The following is a 13,780-nucleotide window of genomic DNA, read 5'->3' as shown; positions in this document are numbered from 1 at the left end:
ATTAACAGAAATTTTATTAAATATTAATATTAAATCTAACGGAATATTAAACGTTTTTCCGTTATCCGTTATCCATTTTCCGGTTTTGTAACTGAAAATTAAACCCCCTCTTGAATTTCCGGTTTATTGTTGCGTTGTCACGCCCCAAACTTGGGGAGGCGTGGCTGGCACCCGGTGCCGCACTGGCCCGTGCGAACCACTTTGCAACTTTTTTATCTTTGTAACTATCATGGGCCAACATGGCCACAACTCGCAGTGTTAACTATAAGTGGGTAAACACTGTATGAATGAACCATTGTTCTTAAAACATGAATACACATGGGCCGTCAAGGCTTCTGACATACTGTACAAAATGAACCTCAGACTGCAAAGCCTCTAAGAGTATTAAACATCAAACAGGACAAGGCACCGGCCTACCCATAAGTTCGTAGCCAAACTCTGACACGATGACTCGTAGACTGGGCTGCACTCCGAATGAGGTGGAGTCTTACCGATCCTTCGCTGAATGCTAACCTCGTCTACTATGAGGGCTCGTCAAACCGATTATCTACACCTGCAGGCATGGATGCAATGTCCCCAATAAAAGGACGTCAGTATGAATAATGCACTGAGTATGTAAGGCATGTAAATAAATATATAAAGAGCATGGAAGAAACATGGAGTAAAAGACTCAACCTGTAAGTCTGGATAGTTCTGTAGATCATGAAATACTTATAGTGTCATGCATATGCGTATGAATGTCATGTCGTGCATAGGTACATGTGTTAATAACATCATCAAGCCTCCGAGGGCATCCCATCATATCATCCCGGCCACTGTGGGCAAAATCATCAACGTATACCAGCTGATCAGGTGTGTGTATATATATATATATATATAACGCCGTCTGGTCATGGGTCAATGTACATGTATAAATGCATGAAATGCATAAGAAATATGTTAATAAGATTTCTCGGAATATCATAAAAATAATATGCCTGTCGGATAAACTTTATCAAGTACGTATTTTTCCGAGACCCATGAACAGAAGATATAATAATAATTCACATGGGGAATCAAGAATATAGACACCCCTAGTATTTCTATGAATATAGTCATTTATGAAAGTTGTGCATTTGCTCGTTTCGTTCGTGTCGTATGGATCATGCCAAAAAGAAAGAAGGGATAGCCTTAACATACCTAAGCCGATTTTTTATTAGAAAGATTACACTGATTTTATGTGAACCGCAAAGGTGATCGAACCAACTCTTAGTCAGAACATCGATGTGATTGGAAGCTGTTTTTTCCCCTACGGATCAACGAGATGTGATCGAATTAGTTTTGGCCTGGCGTACAAAATCCTCGTGAGATCACCATGATACGTGGATGCCGGGTGGTCATCTTTCCACTAAAAATTTAGGATTGTCTTTGGGAGGAAGAATCAAAGATGGTGAACTCCAACATCCTGTAATCTAGAAGATTGGAGAGATGAAAATGCAGTATTTGTCAAACAAGGAAGAGTCACCCTAAACAAAATCCAAACCCTGTAGCATCTCATTTACCTAGTTTTTGTTCCCCATCCAACTTCCTATAGCAAAAGAAATTATAAGGCAACAAGGAAATTCTTGTGGGAAGGAATGTAGATTCTTAAATTTGTCTCACATGTTTTCCTATTATCTATCTTTGAGTTAAAAGGGATGTTGAATTGATTGCCACCATATCAACTATATTAAGAGTCATCACTTGAAGAAAGGGTGGCTGCCACGTGGGGGTGGGGTGGGTTTTAATTTTATCCCATAACCAATTAATTAATTAGGTAATATTTCGTCTCCCGGTAATTAATCAATTACCCGTATAATTAAAAATTGTCTCAAATTACTTAAAATTCTACTTATTTTTGATACACTTTATACACCCTACTATCATAGTCATGTGATACCATATAAAATAAATACACACTATTATTTTATTAAAATATCCATGTAAAAATACATATATTTTCTCAACTTGTAGCTTTTCTAATCTCATATAAAGAGTTAATATTCTCGTACGCTTAATTCTTAAAATAGTAAAAAGATAATCTTATTTTCTTGTGCAAAATAATTTCTATCTTTACAATAAAGAAAATCTTATAAAGTTTCTTATATTATCGGTATAATTTAAAACATATACGAAAGTAGTAATATTAATAACTATATAAAATCATATTTTTCAAACCATTTTTTTTACAAAAACGTTCCACTCAAAATACCATATATATACATATATAGCGGTATCAAGGTTGTTAAACTTACGGGGTGTAACATGCGTAAATAGTTATTTATGTTATGGCATTTATGATATGGCCGATTTGCATAAACAGTCATTCTGAAGAGTTGCTGTCACGGCCCTAAAATCGACCCGGTCGTGATGGCGCCTATCGTGAAACTAGGCCAGCCGACACAAATCCAAATCCAACCAGAATCCCATAAAAGTCATTTTAAGTCATTAATTAACATCTCATAATATAAGTTTAAATAACCGGTGCAGAAGAAAATAACACAAGCCCGACATCGGGATGTCACCGGTCATGAGCAACTACAAAATCTATACTATATTAAAAGCACGAAGGCCCTTAGCGAAATGTCGTTCGTCTTTTTTGGCCTTTAAAAATAGATTTCAAATTGGACAAATTTGTAATTGCAATTTACTTATATTCCTAATATTTAGGACTTTAAAACTTAACTAATTTTTATTTATTAAAATTTTCCTTATTTGAACTAGGTAGAACCTCTTAATATTTAGGAATCTAAAATTGAGTTTAATTTTACTTATATAACTTTTTTCCATATTTAAATTGTGTAAGAATTTTCCTTAAATGTTTCCAAGTTTATAACACGTTTGAAATTTTGTCTTCATTTTAATTTTGTAGTACTAACCACGTAAGATCATCAAACATGTCAATTCCATTTTTTCCGATTTTGTTTGAACCATCTTGAGTATTGTTAATTTGAATATTTCACATGCGCACAAAGTCTTAAGGTGATTTATAAATTGTAATATAAAATTAAATAATTAATAATGGATAACATGTATATTATATCATACACATTAAATATAATTTTGTCATTTTGTTATTTTTTAATATTTATAACTTTAAAATTAACAAAACAAATATTGCTATAACAATCATGAATATTAAATACAAATGAACTAAGTTGCAGCCTATTTTAACAATATTTTTTTGAATTAACGAATGGGAATGTTANGCTAAAGCGCGTAAGAGCCTACGGGCCAGCCCAATGAGCCTCAAGGACATGCTACGAGTCTAAGGATTCCTTCTAACTAAAAGACCATCTCATCTGGCTAAATTCAAGACAGGAAGAGATACAGAAGAAATAAAACCACAAGGTTTTCTTTTGTACATATGTACGAAAAAACACAAGCTCCATTTACAACATACTCTGAAAATACTACATACAGAATCAGAAAAGGAACTCTGCGTTCCCCTTGGGGACTACGGCCCGTCAGCCTCATCCTTGCTATCCTCGACGTCGGATAGAAGTGACCTAGCGCCTCGTTCATCCGCCCTCACTCGCTTCACCTCTCCCGAGAGGTCGAAGCCCCTAGTGTGGATCTCCTCGAGGGTTCCCCTTCGAGACTTACACCGAGCATATTCCTTGCTCCTGCCCTCGCAGTTGAGAATCCTTCTCAGCTCAGCTTGAGCATCGGCAGCATCTTTCAAATAGATCGCCACTCTCTGGTCGGCCTTAATTCAGCTCATTACAACTTCAGCCCGAGCGTCCACAACCTCGGCCTTTATCTTCAAAAGCTCAGACTCGAGCTTCGTAATCATGTCTGTTCGAACCAAGTTATTATCACGAGCTAAGCAAAGTTGAACCTCAAAGGCAGAGGCTTTCCCTAGAGCACCCTTTTCCGCTGGAGCCTGAGCATCCGCCTAAGCCTTTAACTCATCGTACTCGCGCTTGGATCGGTCAAATCCATACCGAAGGCGCTCCAGGTGCTCCGTCTTTTTCTACAACTGAAGTAAACGAAACATCAGCCTCAGGAGCTAGAAGAAAGAACACACACTCGCTCGGAACAAAAACTACCTGCTCCTTTAAATAGCTCTCATAATTCAAGCTCCAGCTCGCCTCATAATGTAAGCGTGCCAGCTCGACTTCCCTTTCATCACAAAGGAGCCTGAGGGATTTCTCCTCATCCAGAACTTCCCGCAGCCTGGCCTCGCGGCGAAGCAGCTCGGACTTAAGCTTGTCAAAAGCCTGCAAAGAAAAACTCAATAAGGAAGGGAGGGCACGAAACTCGAAGGGCATGTGCCAAAACTCACCAGATAGTGAAGTCGCTGGGCTTCTGCGAAAACCGAGCGCACATCTGCTAGCCTGGCTCCCTCAGCTCCGAAAGAATCGACCCCGGTCGAGGCATGGGCGCTCGGCACATATGATCCCGGGTTTCGAGTATCCCTCGAAGTACCTTCGATGGAAAAAGAGGGCGACATCGAAGGAGAGACTGCCTTGCCAACACCAGAAATCACGGGCGTGGCAGGCTCAATCAATATTTCCACTCCGGGCCCCCGGTCCAGGTTCACCTTGCTTTGAGAACCGTCGCCATGCAGAGGTATCTCTTGCTTATTGTTATTATTCTTTAGCCCAGAAGCCAGCAACCCTTCTTCCTCTCCAAAGGGGCACGGCCTCGCTTCAGAAGGCTCCCCGATGCCTACAATAACAGAGTTAGCATGCAGAAAGAAAAGGCGCCCTTCCGAGAAAAAAGGCGGCAAGAGCAAATTACATAGCACGTACCGTGGTGTTTTTCCTTCCACCAATCCTTAGATAAAGATCGCCACTTACGTTCATTGTAAGTCGAGTGGGTCACAAACTTCCAAACCCAGCCCGGCAGATCGGGAACCTCGCTCGGCGTCCACGAAATCACTGCAGAAAAGGAAAAAAAGGCACATTTACGAAGCTCGTTTTCACCATACACAAAACTACCACAGCACGAATGTACCATTTACGTGTAAAATTCCATTCCTTAGGAAATGGCAGAAACTCCACCAAAAAGAAGTTAGGCTCCAAGAAGCCATTGGCATCATTGCAAGTCCTGAGGTGGTACCCGACCTCGAGGACCTCCACCAGAAAGATGTTAGACTCCAGGAAGCCATTGGCATCATTGTACGTCCCGAGGTGGTACCCGACCTCGAGGACCTCCATCAAAAAGAAGTTAGGCTCCAAGAAGCCATTGGCATCATTGCAAGTCCCGAGGTGGTACCCAACCTCGAGGACCTCCATCAAAAAGAAGTTAGGCTTCAAGAAGCCATTGGCATCATTGCAAGTTCCGGGGTGGTACCCGATCTCAAGGACCTCTACCAAGATGGTACCCGATCTCGAGGGCTTCTCTCATGAGGAAAATAAGCGCTTAAACTCTACTCACATGGGTTTGGCCCTAGGTACCATCTGAACCCGGGTAAACCCTCACCCGGGATCTATCTACAACGCCTTAAAGCAATCTACACTAAGTTCAAAACAAGTTTCCAGGTGGTCCGGATTTGATAAAACCCCCACTCGGAGACTGCTCTCGAAAGCCTAAAGACAGTCTCTATTCAACTCGAAGTTAGGGCCCTGATGGCCCGAGTTTATCAGCTCAATCTAGGCTCGGTCCAAGGAACGGCAAAGGGTTCTGCGGGGAGCCATGTTAATCAATCAAGAGCCAAATAAATACTTACGCCCGGGCTCGGTATCCATACCAGTCAGTAGATACACACATTCAGATTCTTCACAAAAGCAGGCAAAGGGAAATAATGCATAAATCAGAGATGAATTGGAGAAACATCTTTTCCATTAATAAACAATGGTTACAAAGACCACGAGGGGTCCATACATAAGATTACAAAAGCCCACGAAGGGTCCTTACACAAAAACAAAGAAGCAAAAAAAAATATATACGACAAAAGCCAAGAGTCTATGCTCTTCTCGGGGGTATATTCTCGGCGGCGTTATGTTCGACCGCCGCCCCCTCGAAAATTGTATATCCGGAGGCCTGATCTCGATCCCCCCGCCAACAGCGTCTCAAAGGAGATGAAGTGCAACACCAGGCCAGAGTAGGGAGGTGAGCAGCGGTGTATAGTCTGAACGCCATCCCGAGCAGCGGTGTAGAGTCCAAACATCCTCCTAAACCGGAAGAAATAGTCCCACCCCCTGTCTCACCATCTCGAGCCAACGATGAGAGAAGTAACAACAATAACGACAAGATAGTATAATCTCACTCGGCAAAGGAAAACCCAGGGAAAAGACCATGGCGCGGTTGATGAGAATGCTGCCATATAACCTTAAGGCCATGGGCCTCAAACATAGTGGATAACAGTGGATGAGGATGGAGAGAAGAAATGGGAGAAAGGCTGATTGAAGAACACTTGAATGAGGAATTGGCTCCAGAAAGCCCCATTTTATAGAAAAAGGGCAGAGTAACCGGCGGGCGCAATCAATACTCTTTTGAAAAACGCAACCGACGGCGCTATCAATGCCTTTGAAAGACGGATCGGCAGGCGCAATCAATGCGTTATTGAAAACTGAATCGAAAGCGATATTGTCACTTTGAAGAATGGGAATCGGCAGCGCATTGAATGACGCCCAAAAAACAAGGCCATGGGATGTCCCGATTATCGCGAAGGCTTAAGTCATAAGTGTGATATCATCAATATGACATCATCACGGGAAGTCCGAAGAGTTGGATGTCAAAATCGTTTCTTATCGCTCGTCTCCAAGAAACGCGGGGACTATCTGTATATGGTAAAATCGGAGGGTCCAATTCCTCGCCATCGAGGCACCTCGGAAGATCATCTCGAAGGCTCGAGGCTACAAGGCTACAGTCGAGTTTCCTCCCTCGAGGTTCGTCGATGCTCGACCTTGGGACGATGTTGACCCCGGCTATGGTAGAAATGGGGAGTTCCCAAGGCACATATCTCGGGCTGACAAAGAGCCTATTTGGATTGGCTTAAAAAAAGTGGTTTTTCAGCAAAAATAGCTTTTAAGCCAAAAAGCAATAAGTTGGGGTTGTCCAACTTATTGCTTTTGGCTTGTTTTAAGCAGTTTTAAACTTATTTTAAGCACTTTTCTGACTTTCCCAAACACAGAAAAAAACTAAAAAGAGCTTAAAAGCTAATTTGAACAGCTTAAAAGCCAATCCAAACACCCTTAAAGTCTAGTGGGCTACTCTGAACCCGAATCAGGGCGTCATCTAGCTGTCTCATCTCCATATCTTTGTAATTAATGCATTTTGTACTATGTTGGGATTTCTCTCATATATAAAGGGGATCCTTGTCATTTTGTAGAGATCCGGTTGTTCCATACTAAATACATAAGAACATTCTCTCTACTCTCTAACACATTCTCTTGATATTATTGCTTCCATTTATTGTCTTCATTGTTGTTCATCATTTATTGCTTATCGGTGGCAATAAAGAGCCTTCGTTGATTTTATTATAACTGTTAGCCGCTCTTCAACTGACTTCAATAGCTCCCAGCCGAACACCGGAATTGACCTCGAGGCCCCCGAATCGACAAGCTCGAGGCCCCGATTGTTAACCTATCGGTTCGGTCATCACCTTATTCCTAACTCTTATCTCGTTTCTAAGTCTCACACATAGCATCAACTACTTAACAGCCGGCATAAAAATAGATCACGTATTTTTAGAGTCTCATAATCAAATTTAATTGTTATTACCATTTTCACAGTAAACACCCTTACAAGGTTTTGTCCCACTGGGTTTTCCTTGCAAGGGTTTTAACGAGGTAACCAAAAGGCGTATTGTAGATATGTGTACTCCTTTTACTTTTCTAGAATTTTTTTTTCCCATTAGGTTTTATTTTAGTTAAGGTTTTAACAAGGCACATTATCTGTTGAATAGATATTCAAGGGGGAGTGTTATAAATAAAATTTTATTTATGGTGAATGCATGTATTTAGAGAGATTCTAGGGTTTATTACTTGGTGGCTAAGTCACTCTCTCCCTATAAGTAGAGGGGTCTTACCCCATTGTAAATCATCCCAAAAATCAATAAGAATTCTCTCTCCCTACTTTTCTCTGCAATACTATTCTTCTTCTTTTATTGTTTCATAACAAATGAAGAATTATCTTGAATACCCGCTCACGTAGTCGTATATGTTTATAACCATCTATCTATACTATATTAAAAGCACGAAGGCCCTTAGCGAAATATCGTTCGCCTTTTTTGCCCTTTAAAAATATATTTCAAATTGGACAAATTTGTAATTGTAATTTACTTATATTTCTAATATTTAGGACTTTATAATTAACTAATTTTTATTTATTATATTCTTCCTTATTTGAACTAGGTAGAAGCTCTTAATATTTAGGAATCTAAATTGAGTTTAATTTTACTTATATAACTTTTTTCCATATTTAAATTGTGTAAGTATTTTCCTTAAATGTTTCCAAGTTTTTAACACGTTAGAAATTTTGTCTTCATTTTAATTTTGTAGTTTCTAACCACGGAAGAATCATCAAATATGTCAATTCCATTTTTTCCGATTTGGTTTGAACCATCTTGTGTATTGTTAATTTGAATATTTCACATGCGCACAAAGTCTTAAGGTGATTTATAAATTGTAATATAAAAGTTAAATAATTAATAATGGATAACACGTATATTATATCATACACATTAAATATAATTTTGTCATTTAGTTATTTTTTAATATTTATAACTTTAAAATTAACAAAAAAATATTGCTATAACAATCATGAATATTATTAGAATAGTTATGTAAATAGGAGTAAATAACCCTAATCCCATATGTATTAGCAGTAGGACATGTTATGTATATATATATATATATATATATATATATATATATATATATATATATATATATATATAGGGCTCATTGTATCGTGTTTAATATGTCAATAATATCAATAATATTTTCTCCCGTGCTTTCTCACATGGTATTAGAACAATTATGAGAGATTTATTGCTGTGCATAAATTCTAGCGATTCCGGGAAGAGAAATCAGTCACCGGAAGCCTTTTTCGGTGACTTTTTCAAGGCTGTTTGCGTTTGCGTTGTCTCTGTCAGTGTTGTGAAAAATCCAACACTACCACAAGAGTCGCCACTGTACGGCGACCAAACCCCAGAAAAAATCTCCGGCAAACAGCAGCCCACGCGCCGGCGCGTGCAGCACCCTCCGGCCACTTTTTGAAAAAATTTCTTCGGAACAGTTGGGTCGTGTACCAATTCCGACCCCACCCATACTGTTTTTGTTTGATTCCGACCACTTTGAGTTTTTCCGGCGACTACATTGATTTTTTCCGGCAGCTACAGTAATTTTTTGGCAAAAATAGTGTTTCCTTCATCTGTTTCAGCGAGTTGTCAGTTGATTCTTTCTGTTATTTGGTGATAATCCAACGATGTCTTTGGGAGTCGATGCTTTCGGGTCTAAAAATCCGGGTTCTGGCAGTTCCGGTGTTATGATTACCTCAGAACTTTTAATGGGAGGTTCAAACTACTTAGCTTGGGCTTCGTCTGTCGATTTATGGTGTAAAGGTCAAGGAGTTCAAGATCGTTTAACAAAAAAGGCTAGCGAAGGTGATGAAAAGGCCAAAACATTATGGGAGAAGGTCGATGCTCAGTTATGTAGTATCTTGTGGCGATCTATTGATTCCAAGTTGATGCCCTTGTTCCGTCCATTCCAGACATGTTATTCAGTTTGGCAAAAGGCTCGTAATTTATACACTAATGGCATATCTCGTTTCTATGATGTAATATCGCGAATGACAAGCTTGAAGAAACAGGAATTGGATATGGCTACTTACTTGGGACAAGTACAGGCAGTCATGGAAGAATTTGAGACGTTGATGCTAGTTTCTGCTAGTATTGAAAAGCAACAAGAGCAACGACAGAAGATGTTTCTAGTTCTTACACTTGCTGGACTCCCTAATGGCCTTGATTTAGTACGTGAGCAAATTTTGGCTAGTCCGGCTGTCCCCACAGTTGATGAATTGTTCTCTCGATTACTTTTCCTTGCTGCAGCACCAAGTTACCTAGTGAGCTCATCACAGACACTTGACACATCTGTCCTCGTATCCTAGTCAGTGGACAATCGGGCATCTCATACTATGGAGAATAGACGAGGAGGAGGTCGTTTTGGAAGATCTAGACCCAAGTGCTCTTATTGTCATAAACTTGGACATACTCGTGACGTGTGCTATTCTTTACGTGGTCGCCCACCCAAAAATTCTTATGCTGCTCAGATTGAGATTACAGGTAACCAGGGATTTTCTTTATTTGAAGGGGAGTATAATGAGTTCCTTCAGTATCGAGCAAGTAAGCAGACATCTCCACAAGTAGCCTCTGTTGCTCAGACTGATACTTCTGTTGCTGGTATTTCTTTTGCTTGTGTTTCCCAATCTAGTACTCTTGGACAATGGGTTGTGGACTCAGCCGCTTCTGATCATATCTCTGGTAATAAATCACTTTTGTCAAATATTGCGTATTCACAGTCTCTTCCCACTGTTACTTTAGCCAATGGGTCTCAAACCAAAGCAAAAGGAGTTGGACAAGCGAATCCCCTACCCTCTGTCACTCTAGATTCCGTTCTCTATGTCCGTTGTCCTTTCAGTCTTGCATCTGTTAGTTGTTTGACTCGTACCCTCCATTGTGGTATATATTTTATTGATGATTCCTTTATTATGCAGGACCGCAGTACGGGGCAGACGATTGGAACAGGACTTGAATCAGAAGGCCTTTACTACCTTAACTCATTCAATTCCTCCAAGGCATGTCTAGTTACAGATCCTCCGGACCTAATTCACAGACGTTTAGGACATCCAAGCTTATCCAAGCTTTAGAAGATGGTGCCTAGTTTGTCTACTTTATCTACATTAGAGTGTGAGTCATGTCAGCTCGGGAAACATACCCGAGCCTCCTTTCCTCGTAGTATTGAGAGTCATGCAGAGTCTGTTTTTTCTTTAGTTCATTCTAATATATGAGTACTAGTAGAGTCAGTTCAACCTTAGGATTTCGTTATTTTGTTAGTTTCATTAATGATCATTCAAGATGTACTTGGATTTTATTAATGAAAGATCGTTCTGAGTTGTATTCTATATTCCAGAATTTTTGTGCTGAAATTAAAAATCAATTTGGTGTTTCTATTCACACTTTTCGCAGTGATAATGCCTTAGAATATTTATCCTCTCAATTTCAGCAGTTTATGACTTCTCAAGGAATTATTCATCAGACCTTTTGTCCTTATACCCCTCAGCAAAATGGGGTTGCAGAGAGAAAGAATAGGCACATCATTGAGACTGCTCGCACACTTCTCATTGAATCTCATGTTCCGTTGCATTTTTTGGGCGATGCGGTTCTCACAGCTTGTTATTTAGTTAATCGGATTCCTTCCTCTCCCATCCAGAATCAAATTTCGTATGCAAATATTGTTTCCCCAATCACCCTTATACTTTGTTCCCCCTCGTGTTTTGGGAGCACTTGTTTCGTTCATAACTTAGCCCTTGGGAAAGATAAGTTAGCTCCTCGTGCTCCCAAGTGTATCTTCCTTGGTTATTCTCGTGTTCAGAAGGCATATCGTTGTTACTCACCTGATCTTCCTAGGTATTTTATGTCCTCTGACGTCACATTTTTTGAGTCTAAACCTTTCTTTACCTCTTCTGACCATTCTAACCACCTTAATATATCTGAGGTCTTACCTATACCGACCTTTACGAAGTCTACTATAGCTCCTCTTTCACCTTCCGCCACAGAAGTCTTACCCGAGTCTACTATAGCTCCTCCTTCACCTTCCGCTACAGATGTCTTACCCATTCCAACCGTTGGGGAGTCTAGTGTGGCTCCTCCTAGACTCCCTGCCACAAGAACACCACTGTTGACATATCATCATCGTCCGCACCCAGCATCAGGCCCAGCTGGTTCACGTCCTGCACCTGACCCTGCTCCTACTGCGGACTTGTCTCTTCCTAGTACACCGATTGCACTTCGGAAAGGTATACGGATCACCCTTAATCCTAATCCCCATTATCTCGGTTTGAGTTATCATCGTTTGTCATCACCCTATTATGCTTTTCTATCTTCTATGTCCTCTGTTTCCATCCCTAAGTCTACAGGTGAAGCATTGTCTCATCAAGGATGGTGACAGGCTATGATTGACGAGATGTCTGCTTTACATACGAGTGGTACTTGGGAGCTCATCCCTCTTCCTTCAGGTAAATCTACTGTTGGTTGTCGTTGGGTGTATGCAGTCAAGGTTGGTCCGGATGGTAAGATTGATCGTCTTAAGGCTCATCTTGTTGCCAAGGGATATACTCACATATTTGGGCTCGATTACAATGATACTTTCTCTCCCGTGGCTAAGATAGCATCAGTCCGCCTTTTTCTATCCATGGATGTTGTTCACCGTTGGCCCCTCTATCAGCTGGATATTAAGAATACTTTTTTACACGGTGACCTTGAGGATGAAGTTTATAAGGAGCAACCACCTGGGTTTGTTGCTCAGGGGGAGTCTCGTGGCCTTGTATGTCGTTTGTGACGATCACTTTATGGTCTAAAGCAGTCTCCTCGAGCCTGGTTTGGTAAGTTCAGCACAGTTATCTAGGAATTTGGTATGATTCGGAGTGAAGCTGATCACTCTGTATTCTGTCGGCATTCTGCTTCGAGTCTCTGTATTAATCTGGTGGTCTATGTTGACGACATTGTTATTACCGGCAATGACCAGGATGGTATTACTAAATTGAAGCAACATCTCTTTCAACACTTTCAGACTAAGGATCTGGGCAAACTAAAGTATTTTCTGGGTATTGAGGTCGCTCAGTCTAGCTCAGGTATTGTGATCTCACAATGAAAGTATGCCTTAGATATTCTTGAGGAGACAGGAATGACAGGTTGTAGACATGTTGACACTCCGATAGATCCGAATTCTAAACTTCTGCCAGGACAGGGGGAGCCTCTTAGCGATCCTGCAAGATATAGACGGTTGGTTGGTAAATTAAATTGCCTTACAGTGACAAGACCTGACATTTCCTTTTCTGTGAGTGTTGCGAGTCAGTTTATGGATTCTCCGCGTGATAGTCATTGGGATGCAGTTGTTCGCATTCTTTGGTATATAAAATCAGCTCCAGGCAAAGGTTTATTGTTTGAGGATCGAGGCCATGAGCAGATCGTTGGATACTCAGATGCTGATTGGGCAGGATCACCTTCTGATAGACGTTCTACGTCTCGATATTGTGTCTTAGTAGGAGGAAATTTGGTGTCCTGGAAGAGCAAGAAACAGAATGTGGTTGCTCGGTCTAGTGCAGAAGCAGAATATCGAGCGATGGCTATGGCGACATGTGAGCTAATTTGGATCAAACAGTTGCTCAAGGAGTTGAAATTTGGTGAGATTAGTCATATGGGACTTGTGTGTGATAATCAAGCTGCTCTTCATATTGCGTCAAATTCAGTGTTCCATGAGAGAACTAAACACATTGAGATTGACTGTCACTTTGTCAGAGAAAGGATACTCTCGGGAGATATTGCTACAAAGTTTGTGAAGTCGAATGATTAGCTTGCAGATATTTTCACCAAGTCCCTCACTGGTCCTCGTATTAACTACATATGTAACAAGCTCGGTACATATGATTTATATGCACCAGCTTGAGGGGGAGTGTTAGAATAGTTATGTAAATAGGAGTAAATAACCCTAATCCCATATGTATTAGGAGTAGGACATGTTATGTATATATACATATATATATATATATATATATATATATATATATATATATATATATATATATAGGG

General features: G+C 40.4%; 1 pseudogene; it reads left to right on the top strand.

Annotated features, from left to right (window-relative positions):
* On the top strand, positions 9,895 to 13,502 carry LOC109234805 (annotated as a pseudogene).

Source organism: Nicotiana attenuata, chromosome 11 (assembly GCF_001879085.1).
Source record: "Nicotiana attenuata strain UT chromosome 11, NIATTr2, whole genome shotgun sequence".
NCBI classification, from domain to species: Eukaryota; Viridiplantae; Streptophyta; class Magnoliopsida; order Solanales; family Solanaceae; genus Nicotiana; species Nicotiana attenuata.
The sequence above is the reverse complement of the archived record's forward strand: the minus strand, read 5'-3'. Positions and strand labels throughout refer to the sequence as shown.